This window comes from Oryzias melastigma, linkage group LG6, assembly GCF_002922805.2.
Source record: "Oryzias melastigma strain HK-1 linkage group LG6, ASM292280v2, whole genome shotgun sequence".
Taxonomy (NCBI): Eukaryota; Metazoa; Chordata; class Actinopteri; order Beloniformes; family Adrianichthyidae; genus Oryzias; species Oryzias melastigma.
Genome location: NC_050517.1, coordinates 32,783,861 through 32,798,288, shown reverse-complemented (window position 1 = coordinate 32,798,288; position 14,428 = coordinate 32,783,861). Strand labels below are relative to the sequence as shown.

General features: G+C 41.0%; 1 protein-coding gene across 3 annotated transcripts in view; it reads right to left on the bottom strand.

The window, feature by feature from the left end:
- tspan9a (tetraspanin 9a) overlaps window positions 1-14,428 on the bottom strand; it is a 337,382-nt gene that overhangs the window by 286,507 nt on the left and 36,447 nt on the right. For 2 of the 3 annotated variants that reach the window (XM_024281296.2, XM_036212564.1), the window contains one exon: window positions 9,415-9,657. The gene's annotated coding sequence lies outside the window, so the exon portion shown is untranslated. The remainder of the gene's footprint in view (window positions 1-9,414; window positions 9,658-14,428) is intronic. The other variant, XM_036212565.1, reaches the window with a different exon arrangement.

The window sequence follows — 14,428 nt, the reverse complement described above, 5'->3', positions numbered from 1 at the left end:
ATGTCCGAAAATATGTCCAAAAATAAAGAAAATTCCACACATAACCTTGCCGTGTTTGGAGTCGCCTTCCTCACGGAACAGCGCCCCCACCCCACTCCAAGTATAATAAATTATACTTACTATAATCATCTCTCGATTAGCTTGAGCGCTAAAAGCAGTATGGTAGCGTGTAACACAAGAAAAGCTGGAACCTTTCTTTGTAATTGGATCGGATAAGTCTTTAACCACTCATGACATGACAGGTTAGACAAAAGTTACAAGTTACAACAAACGTTTCCCAGATTGGAATTACCAGAGCCCCACCCTCATCTGCGAGCCCCAACCCCTGTCAGGCCTGGGGTTGGGGCTCGCAGATGAGTGCCTGGTGGCCAAGGCTACTCCATGAGACCTGGTCAGGTCAAGCCAGGATTGTAAAAGATTTCTGTCAATAAACTGGCAAAAACAAATAAAAGTTTTACGCATTCAAGACCAATGAGGTCATAGTGAACTTCAGGAGGTCTAAAAAGGTGGAACACATCCCTCTTCTCATTCACGTTGAAGATGTGGACCACAACAAGTTCCTGGGGATGCACATTACATCTGACCTCACCTGGAGAATGCATGCATCCTACCTTGTGAGGAAGGCTCAACAGAGACTCTTCTTCCTCAGGAAACTAAAAAGGAGTGAACTTTTACAGAGCCACCACGGAGAGCATCCTCTGGCTGAGCGCTACAGTGAGGTACGGTTACTGAACCTTTTATCTGTAATGCACCATTTATTTGTTTTATTCTTTCTTCACATTTTTTAGCTAAGAACTGCTGGCAGAAATTTCATTTTACTAGGCATAAATGACAATAAAGACTCTTGATTCTTGGAAGCAGAATTGATACATTGCATCTTCAATTAACGAGCATCCCTGCTGCAGCTGTACACGGCCCAGCTCCTCAATGCATGCTGTCCAATTGGCTCTTTGACAAGCCTTTTAAAAAGTGGAATCCACACGTTACCGCGGGACTTCGCTGAAGTCTTGCGGTACTTGCATACAGTGCAAGGGAACTGGCAGATTTAACCCTGGTGCTATCTTATGGGGTCCAGAGGCCCAAGCCTTACACTCATGTGTTATCCATCCCATGACAAATGTGGATGAAGGTGGAAGGATTTCCTGTCTGCCATGGACACCAGTGAAAATCAAAATCATTGGGGAAAAAAATGGGGGATCCAGATGATCCCATGCCAAACGTCAACAAGTATCAAGAATCGCACAAGGTTTACAGCGACAGCACAAGGGCTTTGGAATGTTACTTGGGTGGAGATCCGATTCGATCCACGAATCAAGCACAGCAATTCACAAATTGAATGCAATTCTTACTTTCATAAATAATGTTTTTTGCTATGTGCATCTCTTTTTACTGGATGTATAAAAATTAAAATTATATGTATTAAATCACTCTTCACGTGTGGGAGGAGCTGCCAGCTCTTTCTGTGGATGTCTGTCTTAGAATGAATGGAAGACAAACATTTTCTCAAGTGTTTCTGGTAAGTAAAATTCCCTTTTCAAAAGGGAAAAACTGTTTAGTTTCAATAAATCTGTTTTTGGAGTTTTGGAAAAACCATAAACCAAAAGCAGGAGTGAACCAATTTAGAGAGAGGACTGGAAAGGAAAAAAAAAAAATGCAGCGCGAGTGCTGGAGCCAGACCATTAACCTTTATCTGAACAGACGTTTGAGAGGAGGAAACAGACAAAAGAATTTAAAAGCAAAGTTAATAAGCATGACAAAAGGTTTTCCTAGAAGGATCTGCCCTTCTCACAGACATTCATGGTAGCAACCACAGACTATTAATTTCCTCTTTTCTGTCCAGAAAAATGTCTTTCCAGAACAGTTAGACTCCACAGACAAGCCCTTTATGACCCTCAGCTAATGGAGGAGCCGGATGTCACGACTCTTTCAGTGAAAGATGACAGATTTTATGGTTTATAGAAGCATTCGCTGCAACGAGCAGGAGTGATGTTCTATCCTCTTCTTCTGCATCAGAAGTCTGCATCGACAGCGCCTCACTCTCATTCTAAAGAAAAAACACAAATGCTGCTGCAGACGCCAGAGCCCCTGACAGAGGTCGCTGCCACACTTCGCAGCGCCCTGAAGCCACTCTGACGTGTCTGCAGAAACACACATTTATTTAACTGATTCATTAGTGCTGATTGGAATGGGAGTGTCCAAATAGTATTTCCTAAATGTGGAAACATTAATCAGTCTTTGGATTTCTGAATGTCCAAGTTTATATTCTGCATCACCTTGAAAACCTTTTCCATGTCCTGCAGCTGTCCTGGACTCAAGGACCTGATTGTTTTCACAGTTCTGCAGTCTTATGGTGCATTTGACCCAAATTTGCATGTTTCTACCTGATGAAAATACTTTGGGGGGCACACCCCCCCAAAAATGAAAAAAAAAAAAAATCCCAGGGAGATAAACTGTCAAAATAATGAATGAACCCAAAACCTCTTATGGGTACCGGTAATATTTCAACTACAATGGAAGTTTTGAAATTGTTATGGGATGACCAAAGGACCAACAGCAGGGGTGTCAAACTGGGGGCTAAAATCCAAAAAACACTTTAAGTCGTAGGCCGAACAGAATTAACATTTTTTGCACAAACTACTATTACATCTTTAAAACTGTAAATTTTTAACATTACTATGAATAAAGACAGTCATGAATATTTAGGGCTGCCACAAACGATTATTTCAATAGTCGACTAATCTCCGATTATTTTTTTCGATTAGTCGACTAATCGGTTCGTGCGGCGACTGGATGTAAAACATTCATCTTAACCATAATTATCTTTAAACTTGAGGTCTTTAAGCTATATTCTAACTAAAATAAAGACAATAGTTTATTAATCTTTTAATTAATCATTCAGCTTTTCTCCTTCATTTGTTTCTGCCATTGAAACAAGACTTAAATCAAATAATGTAATCCAAATCAACAACAGAACTTATTAAAAGCCTGCAATTATTTTTAAAGCTTGAAAACAAATATTTAATAAAACATCTATAAAGTATTTCAAAAGCTATTTGCAGATACAAACACTCAAAATACTTGCTCACTCAGGCCCATTTATTAAAGCAAAACACTAATAACATCTTTGAACTGAAGATATTCCTATACATAAAAAAACCTCAGGATGCCCATATAAACAAAGAAAATAAATAAAAAGGGGAAATTTATATTTTAAAAGGGGAGAAAAGCAGGAAATGTTAGAATGTACATCAGTACTTTCATTCTTTCACTACCTACAGCCACTGCACATGCGCAGACCGATACTTCATATTTTCATTTTGGGGGAGAACCCATAAATCTGTGTTACTTCTTTAATGTTGTGGTTGTTTTGCTGTTTGTTGTCGTTTTAGTGACTTTAAGTTACATTTAATTGTAGTTTAATCCAGATAATGTAATGCTACACTTGTAAACTTAGCTCTGGACTTTTAGGTGAGCTCCTTCACTTCTGGGACTCGTAGTTTTAAATCGTTCCATAACTCCGCGGCAGATCCGTACCGACACACAGCCTCTCTGTCTGAGCGGTGAACGTTTCGTAATCCGCTCTTTGAACTTAACGACGTGATCGCGGCGCAGAATATGAATGAAGCCTTGGACGAGCGGTTCACGTCCAGTATAAATTCATAACCCGCACCGTCTTCGCGGCGTTTAGAAGAAGAGAGCAGATTATGAAACGCTCATTATGCAGACAGAAGCGCCGTAGACACGGATCTGCTGCAGATCTTCTGCAGCATCTCCAAACAGCGCAGTAATGACAGCCGCGGCAGCGCTAGCTGTGTTAGCGCCGATGTTAGCTTAGCTAGACGAAGCTCTTTGTTCAGCGTGATTAAACTCCGTCTCAACATGCTTCATCTTCAGGTGATCATTTATCGCCATCGTGCTCTCATGGAACACAAGTTCTGTCTTGCAGAAATTACATTTGACACTTTTTCCTCTTTTAAATGTAGCCACGAGGGGGCCTAAGCCAGGGTCTCATTGTGCCGGTCCCAAGCCCGGATAAATACAGAGGGTTGTGTCAGGAAGGGCATCCGACGTAAAATCTTGCCAAATCAAATATGCAAATCAGACCTACGAAATCCATACCGGATCGGTCGAGGCCCGGGTTAACAACGACCGCCATCGGTGCTGTTCACCGACAGGGTGCTGGTGGAAATTGGACTACTGTTGGTGGAAGAAGGAGAGGAGGAAGGCGGGTTCGTAGGGAGAGAGAGAAGAGGAAAGTCACTAGTGTTGGACTGAGAGTTGGGACTTTGAATGTTGGAACTATGACAGGAAAGGGTAGAGAGTTAGTGGACATGATGCAGAGGAGAAAGGTAGACATACTGTGTGTCCAGGAGACCAGGTGGAAAGGTAGCAAGGCTAGAAGTTTAGGAGCAGGGTTCAAGTTGTTCTATCATGGTGGAGATGGGAAGAGAAATGGAGTAGGAGTTATCCTAAAGGAGGAGTTTGTTAGGAGTGTTGTGGAGGTAAAAAGAGTGTCAGATAGAGTGATGAGTCTGAAGATAGAAATGGAGGGTGTCATGTTCAATGTTGTTAGTGGGTATGCCCCACAGGTAGGATGTGAGCTGGAAGAGAAGGAGAAGTTCTGGTTGGATCTTGATGAAGTGATGATGAGCATCCCTGGAAATGAGAGAGTTGTCATTGGTGCAGATTTCAATGGTCATGTTGGTGCAGGAAACCGAGGTGATGAGGAGGTGATGGGCAGGTTTGGTATCCAGGAGAGGAATGTAGAAGGACAGATGGTGGTTGATTTTGCAAAAAAGATGGAAATGGCGATAGTGAATACATTCTTTGAGAAGAGACAGGAACATAGAGTGACCTATAAGAGCGGAGGTAGAAGCACACAGATAGACTACATCTTGTGTAGACGGTGTAATCTGAAGGAGATCAGTGACTGTAAAGTAGTGGTTGGTGAGAGTGTTTCCAGACAGCACAGGATGGTGGTGTGTAGAATGACTCTGGTGGTGAAGAAGATGAAGAAAGAGAGGGCAAAGGCAGAGAAGAGGACAAACTGGTGGAAGCTGAAAAAAGAAGATTGTTGCATGACTTTTAAGAAACAGTTGAAACAGGCTCTGGGTGGTCAGGAGGTACTCCCAGATGACTGGATAACTACAGCTAATGTGATCAGGGAGACAGGTAGGAGTGTACTTGGTGTGTCATCAGGAAAGAGAGTTGATAAGGAGACTTGGTGGTGGAATGAGGAGGTGCAGGAGTGTATACGGAGTAAGAGATTAGCTAAGAAGAAGTGGGACACTGAGAGGACTGAGGAGAGTAGACAGGAGTACAGGGAGATGCAGCGTAAGGTGAAAGTAGAGGTGTCAAAGGCCAAACAAAGAGCTTATGATGACTTGTACGCTAGGTTGGGTAGTAAGGAGGGAGAGACTGACCTGTACAGACTAGCAAGGCAGAGAGATCGAGATGGGAAGGACATGCAGCAGGTTAGGGTGATCAAGGATAGGAATGGTAATGTGGTGACAGGTGTCAGTGGTGTAATGGAAAGATGGAAAGAATACTTTGAAGAGTTGATGAATGAAGAGAATGAGAGAGAACAAAGAGTAGAAGAGGTGACGGTTGTGGAGCAGGAAGTAAGAAAGATTAGTAAAGGTGAAGTGAGAGGGGCTTTGAAGAGGATGAAGAGTGGAAAGGCTCTTGGTCCTGATGATATACCTGTGGAGGTATGGAAGTGTCTAGGAGAGATGGCAGTGGAGTTTTTGACCGGGTTGTTCAACAGGATCTTAGGTGGTGAGAAGATGCCTGAGGAATGGAGGAGAAGTGTGATGGTGCCCATTTTTAAGAATAAGGGAGATGTGCAGAGTTGTGGTAACTACAGAGGAATAAAGCTGATGAGCCATACAATGAAGGTGTGGGAAAGAGTAGTGGAAGCCAGACTAAGAGCAGAAGTGAACATTTGTGAGCAGCAGTATGGTTTCATGCCAAGAAAGAGCACTACAGATGCAACATTTGCTTTGAGGATGTTGATAGAGAAGTACAGAGAAGGTCAGAGAGAGCTCCACTGTGTCTTTGTAGATCTGGAGAAAGCTTATGACAGAGTGCCCAGAGAGGAACTATGGTATTGTATGAGGAAGTCTGGAGTGACAGAGAAGTATGTCCGAGCAGTGCAGGACATGTATGAGGGCTGTAAGACAGTGGTGAGGTGTGCTGTAGGGGTGACAGAGGAGTTCAAGGTGGAGGTGGGATTACATCAGGGATCAGCTCTGAGCCCCTTCCTGTTTGCAATGGTGATGGACAGACTGACGGATGAGGTTAGACAGGAATCACCATGGACTATGATGTTTGCAGATGATATTGTGATTTGTAGTGAGAGCAGGGAACAGGTGGAGGTGGAGTTAGAGAGGTGGAGGTTTGCCCTGGAAAGGAGAGGAATGAAGGTTAGCCGCAGTAAGACAGAGTACATGTGTGTGAATGAGAGGAACCAGAGTGGAAGAGTGAGGTTACAGGGAGAAGAGATAAAGAAGGTGGAGGAGTTTAAGTATTTAGGGTCAACAGTACAGAGTAATGGAGAGTGTGGAAAAGAAGTGAAGAGGAGAGTGCAAGCAGGTTGGAATGGGTGGAGAAAAGTGTCAGGTGTGATGTGTGACAGAAGAGTTTCAGCACAAATGAAAGGAAAGGTGTACAAGACTGTGGTGAGACCAGCCATGTTGTTTGGACTAGAAACAGTGGGACTGAAGAAAAGACAGGAAGCAGAGCTGGAGGTAGCAGAGATGAAGATGCTGAGGTTCTCTTTGGGAGTGACCAGGATGGATAGGATCAGGAATGAATACATCAGAGGGACAGCACATGTTAGAGGTTTTGGAGATAAAGTCAGAGAGGCCAGACTGAGATGGTTTGGACATGTTCAGAGGAGAGACAGTGAATATATTGGTAGAAGGATGCTGAGTCTAGAGCTGCCAGGAAAGAGGTCTAGAGGAAGACCAAAGAGGAGGTTTATGGATGCAGTGAATGAAGACATGAAGGTGGCTGGTGTTAGAGTGGAGGATGCTGAAGACAGGGTTAGATGGAGGGAACTGATTCGCTGTGGCGACCCCTGAAGGGAAAAGCCGAAAGGAAAAGAAGAAAAAGACTTTTTCCTCTTTTATTTTCCTTACGTTTCCCACATTTTCGAGCTAGCGTGTTGTTATGAGACTAGCGAGAACTTCCTGTGACGTCACTGTGCTGACCGGATTAGCACCACTGCGCATGTGTGACAAAGACAAAGGCAGACCCGGCATTAGAACGCGTGAACAGTAGTTTTAAGATCAAAACAAGGAAAAAACAAACAAAAAAACGACGCTTCGACGACCAAGTTATTCGTCGACTATTTTAATAGCCGAATAGCTGTCGATTAGTCGAATAATCGTGGCAGCCCTACGAATATTCCAGAATAAATTCACTCAAACCTTAAATAACTTTCAATATCTTAGTCTCTGTAAAAATATATTTTGTCAAAATTATACAAGTTAGAAATAAGCGCAAGATAGCATCAGGCCATTAATAACAATAAGATAAAATGATCTGGAGGGCCGGATAGAATTACTGAGGGGGGCAGATCCGGCCCCTGGGCCTTGACTTTGACACATGACCAACGGTCTGAAAAAGGTAGTGCCGCACACAATGTGGCTTTAAAGCAATGTTTCTTTAGTATTTTCTCTCACGCCCCCCCATAAAGAACTTATTCTTTCGCGCCCCCCTTCAACTTTCTGCTGCAAATATCATCGCTATCATTAGTTTATTTGCTCGAGTTAAACGAATTTCTCCTCAAAATATTGTACCTTTATTATCAAAAGAATATTAACGAAAAAAACTTCTAAATAATCTTTTTTATTAATTTTTATTTCTTTTTTTTTTAGAATACTTCCAAAATGTTCAGACAAAGTAAAAACAAGTCTTAACTTGTTTCCCTCCACAGCAGGGATGAATATCATTTATATGCTGTCATTTATCCCTTCCAGATAAAATGTACAAAATAAATGAAAAAGGACTAGTTATTAACTATTCTGCTTTAAACTCTATACATTTTAAGCTTTTTTTCCTCTGCAACCACAATCCAAAATACAAATGTACAAATGTGTTTATTTCTCTCTTTCTCTGTCACTTCTTTTCTCTTGCGCTGCTGCACGTTTAAGGCCCCCCTCCTCCTCCCAACACACACACACACACACGCAGTGTTAATGTGCACGTGCGCTCAGCTTTTTGTCTCTTTCTCTGCTTTTCTTTTCATCTCTGTTAAACATTTTTCCATTGCAATTCTTGAGGTTTAAGTAAATATTTCCCCTCTCTGTGTGTGGATATCACGGTCAAATTGCATGATCCTCAGGCTGTCCCGCGCACCCCCTGCCATTGAACCCCCCCCTCGGGGGAGAGAAACACTGCTTTAAAGGGTTACCAAACAGGGCATTTGGACTCCATTCTCAGCCCCAGTTTGAAAAATGCAAAAAAAGCTGAAATAGTGGAGCCAGACTGAGCAGCGGAGGTTGGCCTGGATCTATGATTGACAGTTAGGTTAGCTTTGCGTAACCTACGCTGGGTCTTCAATATGGGTGTAGCACTGAGCAGAGTGATGAAAGTTTCTCCACAGAACTTTCTGAGGAGGTTGAGGTTTTTTCTCCTCCCCCTTCTCTCCTCACGGTCAAGGACCTTATTGTTTGGAGCCGGTGGCTCAAGAAGCTGCTTTTGTAATGCCTGACAGTGGGAATGCCGGCGCAGCTAAGAGTTTGCAGGTGCGAAGGAGATCCATGTCTGAAAATGCCGCTAGCATCATAGCTAATTAAGGCTATCGTATTAAACAGACAATTCTGAGTGAAACGTTCATTGCAAATCCATCACCAGGACAGAGTTCGCTGGTTTTAATGCCAATTGCACTAAATCCCCTGTCGTCAAACTTTCAAGTTCACTGTAAAAATGTAAAAGCCAGTGATTTTTGACATTTGAAGGTAAAACCGATACGAGCCAAGCTAAAGCTAACACTATAACAACCGACCGTTACAGAATCAAAGATGGGCGGGCTTGTATACTGGAGCTCAGGCCATGATTGCATAAGACTTCTGCGACTTACACCAGTAGACCAATTTAAAAAATTAAACTGCAAAACCTTGTTTAAACCTGTAGGGGGCAGCACACAGACGGTTATGACTATTTGACATATTTCAGGAATTAAACACATATATTTTATTTTGGCAAAAATTTGGCAACAACCAACAGACAGCAATTTAAAAGCCACATTTATACAGAGCCCAAAAAAGTTGATTTAGTGTTTGATTATGCTTCAATGGGCCAATATCATGCTATACTTTCTGAGTAATATAATAACACATTATCTTTGGCACATGACAGAACACATTTTTTATGAAATGAGTTCTTTTGGCGAGCTCATTTTCCTACCTGGAAGTAAGACTCCTCGTTCGCTGAAGCTCTGTCTTTCCCTCCTTGTGGGTGGTGCCTATTTCATGACGTCAACTAGAACTGGCCTCGGCAGCGAGCAGTCGTCTCTGCAGATTAGATGCACGAGGAACCACTTCTTCACAGAGTTTTGCTGATCACCGCCAGCCGTTCCCCCACGTTTGTACGTACGAACGTGTAGACCAAGTCGTTCTCTGGGACTGGAAGGTGCTGGTGCTCAAAGATCTATGGAGCAAAGTATTGCATTTCATGAGGATTAACTTTACAATACACTTAAAAGCTAAACAAAAATAATATTTTGCATCATATGGGCCACATGTTTCAAAGTCAAGGCCCAGGGGCCGGTTTGGGCACGCCAAGTAATTATATCAGGCCCTCCAGATCATTTTATTTTTTTGTTATTTAAGGTTTTAGTTGATTTATTCTGGAATATTCCAGCCTGTTTATTGTTCATATTTATGGTAAAAAGTTATACATTTTCATTCTGCTAGCTTTTTGGACTATTTTGTCATTTACTAAGATCTTTTTGGCTATTTTGGAGTTTAGCTAATATTTCAGCTACATGATAGCTATTTCCGTTAATTTAGGCCTGTTTTAGTCTTTACAGTTTTTTTTATTTTGTTTTTGAGTTAGGCTAATACTTACACGCTAGCTCTTTTGGCTAATTTAGGCTTTTCTCAGATTTTTAGGCTATTTTAAGTTTAGCATTTTTTTCAACTACGTGCTAGCCGTTTTGGCTAGCCTACGTTTTTTTTTTTTTTTACGTTTTTTAGGCTAATTTGGCATTTAGCTAATAGTTTAGATGGCTATCAGCTATCAGCTTCAGTGTTTTCAGCCATTAGCTTCAGCGATTTTAGTTCTCAATTTTAGCATCTTCAGCAGCCAAATTCAGTTTACAGCATTCACACTAGAATTATTAAAGGTAATGCTGTAAATGTAGTTCATAATTATGTTAAAAAGTTTGGGTTTTGAAGTTTTAAAAATTTGGTTTTAGAGTGTTCAATAAATGTTTGTCCTGTTCGGCCCGCGACCTAAGGTGTGTTTTGGATTTTGGCCTCTTGTGCGAGCTTGACACATAGGCCCTTTAGTTGAATTTGTTCTTAAGGATTCGTGTGATGTGATTGGAGCATCACCACATTTTGCTTTAAACGCGAGCACTGATGTGGTGTTAGCAGGTCGGACCTCCAACTGAAGGTTAGCTAAAACATTCTCTGTCACAGAATAAGGATGCACTCCCGGTTCCCTCCATGAAGCGGCTTATTGAGAGAGCGCGTCTCCCAGCAATGGAGATGAAAACATTCGATACCACAAACTGTTGAATCACATCGTTAAACTGTGTGAGTCGAGCTGCAGCCGTCACATTTCAAGTTTAGGAGACCGCTTGTTAGGCAACTGCTACTTATCTTCATTAAAATAATCTGCAAAAAGAGGGAACAACTCTGCAAGTTCAAAATCTAAATGCAAGTGACTTTAATATCTTTATTTAAATAAATGTTCATGAGAAGTATGTGATTGTATTCTTACATAAAGTATCATACTATGATAATAGTGTGGCAGAGTTGTTGTTTACAGTCAGAAATAAACACATTTAGGCTCTTTAGTTTGTGTTTCTTTACAGAATGATTTCATATTTAATGAGAAAACCATTTTTGTTTACTTAAAATGTGACCTCTCTTTAGATTAATGCATAAAGCCTTAAGGTTATTTCCACAAATTACTAATAAAACAAACACTGAAAGTCATACTAATTATGAGAACCCATCTAGACCATCTGAGCATGTGCAGAAGCCCTTTCCTGCTGTAGGTCGATGGAGGTACGTGGGCAGGAAGTAAGAACATACCACAGAAACAAGTCAGCCCCCAACAATCTGTAATTTATTCCCACGAGGTTAATTCCAGGAATGTCTATTGTCTGCTCTGTAGGAAAACTTCAGGCAAACAGGGAACTCCATGCATGTTCACTAGGAAAATTGCTCTTTATTGCACCACTCTCCTAATGTAAACAAAGGGCATTAATGACCGTGCCTCAAAGCATAAATATATACGTAAAGATATGAGTGTAATTTAAGAGGGTGACGGTTGGGCCATGAAGTCTTTTCTCTACAGCACAGATGTGGTAAAAACCACTGAGAGTCTGTCAATTAGAGGAAAAGAAAGAGCCACTCCCAGCTTTTTACGAGCTGTAAGTAGAAAAAAATCGGAGGAAAACAAGAATTCAAGGCAGAAAGAGGCAAGAGTTTAATAAAGTGATAGTTCTGTTTTAAACTTTTGAACTCTAGAACCTAACAGTAGTGAATCTTAAGAGTCAAACACCCACTTTACTGAGGATTTTTGTCACAAATTCCCAAGAAGATTAAAAAAACAAATATTAAATAATACTCGCTTGATCTGAGGCCGCCCACAAATAAGGGATCAGGGAAAATCTTTGCAATTGGAGATGACCACGAGACATAAACACATCCCACTCAAGATATTTTAGAGTACTGCAATACAAGCAACTTTCACCAGATCAAGTATTTCAGATGATTGAGTATTATAGTGACAGATCTGAATGTGTTTTATACATTTAAATGGCCTGAAGCCATTGCTTGTAAATGAGAACTGGAGAGATTGAGTGTGACATCACCCACGGAGAATGACTTCCTTCTGGTTCCAACAAATTTAAGTCAATTCAGTCGCCCTTTTGTCGCAATACGCCATGTTGGAGCCAGGTATTTATATTTTTTCTTAGAGTGATGTAAAGATTTATGCTGTAAAATACAATATTGGTCTTTTTCCCACTTGACTAAAAAAAAAAAAAGAAAAAAGCAGCGTGTTGCGGTCTGCTAACACAGCCATCAAACACAGAGCCCAGGGAGTCGTGCTGAGGGGACGCAAGGAAGCAAGGCAGAGTTTTTTTAGAGAAAACAAATAAGGCTGTGAAGCTCAGACTTCTTTGGTCTCACTTTCACTTCCTGCTTCCCTAACGTGCCCTCCTTTTCTCACTAAATCCTGAATGCTGTCATCTGGACTCCTTAAACCTCTTCATTCAGTTTTTTTAAGTCAGGGATGCTCTCACCACAATCACTAAACAAAGAGATCAAATCCAGTCTATAAAGAACGGACTAAGATTTAACTGAAAAATAAAACTTAAAGAGTTTTTGATCCTACTAAACAGAACACAGGACAAAAGTGGCTTTTGTGGCTTTTTAGCCCTGTTTGTGTCATTGCTGCTGGCAGTCCTTCATCGGGTTCAGCTGTGTTTTAGTACTTTGATCTATTTCTATCTTATCCGTAATTAGCCTTCTACCTCTCTAATGACTTCAGGGACAAGAAACTGTGTAACTACAAATGACACAAACTAAAACGTGGCTCAACTAACAACACCTTAATTGAGCGTAAAATCATTAATAATGATTTAAAAGCTAATTGCTTACAGCAACAGTACAATAAAACTGGGTTTTTTACTAGGACATGTTTATTTTCTGTCCACAAACGGATAAATGTGTAAATTAAAGCTGTGAGAGGCGTTGTATCGCCTCCTGGCACGCCCCCACTGGCTGAGCGGCTGCTACACGCCCCTCACTTTCCACCACAGCCCCCGTCACACTGCCACATAACAAAAACATAAAAAAATATATATTTTCAAAATGGCGGCTTTTCTGTTGGTTTTATCTCCATAGCAACAATATTATATTTTGGTCGCCTGGAGGGGACGAACAGATCGGTGTAATTTTTAAAGAATCTGCAAATGTAATTTTTTTGTTTACCTTGGCAACGGAGGGTTTACAATGCCCGTATTCCTAATGTGTTCTTATTGTATGTTATATCGATTTGTTCAGCTTGTACCAACAACTCTTAATTTACATTTTCACAACATTCTGGTAAAAAATGTGCAACTACAGGAAAATACCAATGAATTACATAGGCTTGGCACTATGCTAGCCTGCTACTACTGTCCAAGATACACAAAGAGCAACGGCATATTGGGTAGGGCAGCAAACACTGAGACGCAGCTTAGCAAATACAGTAAAAGAAAAATAAAATGCTCAATTGAGGTCATATTTCAAAACAAAAAAATAAGACCAAGGTCGTGTTATTAATGTTTTTGTATAAAGTGCAACAGATGAGTGACATTTTTAACTTTTGGATATATAAATTTAAAAATATGTTATTACACGGGAGATGCGGTGCCTGATAACATTAAAGTATGTGGTGGCTGGGACCTGTCCCAACGCACCACCGGGGCCCCGCCACGGGGCAAGTGCACGAGTGGATCCCACTCAGCCTCTATCAGAGGGACTCAGGCACCTGCATGAGACTGGGCAGGTGGTTTTCCGTATGCCACATGTGCCCTCAGTGGCCACTACTGAGGAAATCCTGGTTAGTTTCTTTACCACCCCTTAGTAATCTGCTTCCCAGCAGATTGTCTGGTCTAATCTGAGGTCAAACACACATACAAATATCAAGGTCATCTTTCAAAAACCAAAAAAGATTGGTGGTCCTGCAAGAAAACGTGGAAATAGTGTAACGTAGACAACAAGATCAGCTTAAACGTTCACTATTGAAAGTAAATTCACTCAGATCTTCCTAAAATGTTTTCTAGAAGTTCTCTTTTACCAGCTGACAGTAACAATTTACATGTGAAAAGTCATATTCTTGTTTTTCCAGCTCTGTTTGTACAATTGTAGCACAGCAGTAAAAAGGCCTCTAGTCCTATTCAATATGGCGTCCAACTTTGCATATGCAACAAGCCAACATATAAACTCTAGAATCTACAACTTTTGTTTCGACATTTTTTTCCCCCAAGTAGCTCCCAAATGATGCTCAAAGGATTAAGTTAATGAATACGAATCCCAGGCAGAAGGTGCTAAAGGTGATATTTTTTGTAATTGTCTGATTGCTGAAAGCAATCAGAGTATGTTGTTGTAATTAGTTTGATTGCAGCATGCAATCAAACTATTGTTCTTCTACTTTATTATTCTTCTTCTTCTTCTTCTTCTTCTTCTTCTTCTTC